Here is a 2541-nt window from a genome sequence, read left to right on the forward strand (position 1 = left end):
CATGATGGATATAGTTTTTCTGGATTTTATTGTAAAATATATGAAATACCTTGATTCTTTTATTCTGAAGTCCTCCCAGTTGTACTTTTATTTTGTTTTTACAAAAATATAATCACATGCAAAAATTACACACTGTACTTATATTATACATTCCAGGAGGAAAACAAAGAATAGTATGCAACACAATTTATGATTAATTAAAAATAAAATAAAATAAATGACAACCGACATGGAGTAATGATTGAAATATTTCTAGGCTGCGTCCGAATATTCCCTCCTATCTCCTTTCCTATCCACTTTCCTAGGAGAGGAGTTAGGAAAAGGTGGTCACTTTAGTTTTGACGATCAGAGACTTCCACTAAGTGACGTAATAATCCTACGGCCGCACTCCCTTTCCTCAGAAAATTCAAACGAACTTTTATCATGGCCACCACTTATACACTTCCGGGGATTAAAGAACAGTGATTGGTCGCAATCATCTTGGTTATTTACAATTGACTCGCAACTCTCGCTCAATGGGCGACAATTAACTGTAAACTCTCGGCCAATAGGCGAGCAGTAACCGTTAACTCTCGACCAATGAGCGGTCAGCATGAGACAAATGTCAGTTGGGCTTTCATCTTCTCAATATATAAACAAACTCTTAGGAATAGATGTTAGTGTTCACAATCTGGAGACAGATCGCCAACACATCTCTATCACATACACATTTAAAGACGTTTTTAACGCAGCTTCAGGATAGTTTGTCACATTATGGGCATTCTATCTTTCCTGGGTTTTAGCCGACTGGCTCGAAACTTGGGCGACTGCCGTCATAAGTGGAAGAAGAAGAAGCAGAAAGTCCGCTCCAGGAAAGAGACCTTCACTAAGGCTGAGACAGAGAGGGGGGCCCTGGAAGTCCCACTAAAACACGCCCCCAACCAGGTGGTGGTGGAGGTGGAGATCCACCCCAGACCGAAGGGCGAGACGGAGTGTGAGGAGCTGTCAGCGAAGGAGAGCCTGGTGACCGAGACCCCCACCGTGACGGTTCCTGACAATGGAGGACCCGTGGAGGACGTTTCCACCATTGAGCCGATTCCTCGGACACACAGTGGGAGGGAAAGTGCTGGCGTGTGTGACTCTGAATCTGTTCCCGTGGAGCCAGAGCTCAAAGCTCAGCCCAACGCTCCACAGAACGACGGCACCGCTCGCCTCCACCACTTTGTCTCCAACATGTCATCAAGCCTGTGTCCTGCGTTCACTGTGGAAGGAAGATCACGTTTTAAAGCGGTCCATGAAGTGCAGTGACTGTAAAGTGGTGTCCCACCCACAATGTAGGGAGCGCTGCCCCCTGCCCTGCACCCCCAACCCCATTGGCTGCCCGCTTAAGATCGGAGAGGGGTGGTGTGTATGACGTACTGGCTGATTACGCCCCTGACTCCTCCCCCAGTATTCCTCCTCTGGTGATTAGCTGCGTTAATGAGATTGAGCAGCGCGGCCTGTGTGAGGCCGGACTCTACCGTCTTTCCGGTTCCTACGTCCAAGTGAAAGACCTGAAGGAGGAGTTCCTCCTCACTAACATGGTTCCCGTCCTCAGTGAGGTGAAAAACATCAACACCGTGACGGGGCTCCTCAAGGACTTCCTAAGGAACCTGAAGGAGCCGCTGCTCACGTTCCGCCTGACCCAGGCCTTCATGGACGCAGCAGAGGTTTCTGATGAGGAGAACAGCTTCTCTCTGCTGTACCAGAGCATCAGTGACCTGCCCAAAGCCAACAGAGACACGCTGCCTTCCTGGTTCTGCCATCTGCAGCGAGTGGCTGAAAGCCTAGAAACCAGGATGGACATTCACAACCTGGCCCTTGTTTTTGGTCCGACAATCGTGGGGCCACGCCGTCCCCAACCCAGACCTCATTACCATCATGTGGGACACCAACCGTCAGATCAAGGTGATGGAGCGCCTGCTGACCATGCCCAGTAATTACTGGGACCCAGTTTGTGACGGAGCAGCCGTGACAAAGTACCCCAGACTGTAGTCCGAAATATTTTAATTAATTTTGTTGAAAGGCTTAATTCTTATATGTACATATATAGTTGTTTATAACATATTATATTATAGTTGTTTTATTTTGAAAAACCCCAGCTGTTTGTATCTCCTTGCTTTTTTTTCTATATTGGTTGTGCTTTTATTGTGATGTTCATCAGCTCATGTGTTACTCAGTAGTTGAAGAACAAGAACTTTTGACTATTTTCCTTAATGTTTTGTGCTTTTATTAAATGTTTTGAACGCCCACCACGTGGGACAACTTTGAAATCCTTGTCTGTCTTTAATTGTCATAATTGACGTGTTTTGTACTTTGAGAAGTGTGTGTATTTATAAATATATATTGTTTAAATATGATGAGCACAATTACACTGCAGTGAAAATACAGTAAGGCATGAAAAACATCCACATTTTGAGGTGGAAGGCATACAAATTCAATTATTGATAATCATGAAACCCTTAAAACGAGTTTAAATATGATGAGCACACTTAAACTGGGGTTAAAATGCAGTAAGGCATG

At 45.2% G+C, this 2541-nt stretch overlaps 1 pseudogene; it reads left to right on the forward strand.

Annotated features, from left to right (window-relative positions):
* Positions 1 to 753: 753 nt before the first annotated feature.
* LOC114472567 (rac GTPase-activating protein 1 pseudogene) lies at positions 754 to 2013 on the forward strand (annotated as a pseudogene).
* The last annotated feature ends 528 nt before the right edge of the window (positions 2014 to 2541 follow it).

Source organism: Gouania willdenowi, chromosome 11, assembly GCF_900634775.1.
Source record: "Gouania willdenowi chromosome 11, fGouWil2.1, whole genome shotgun sequence".
In the NCBI taxonomy this organism is placed as follows: Eukaryota; Metazoa; Chordata; class Actinopteri; order Blenniiformes; family Gobiesocidae; genus Gouania; species Gouania willdenowi.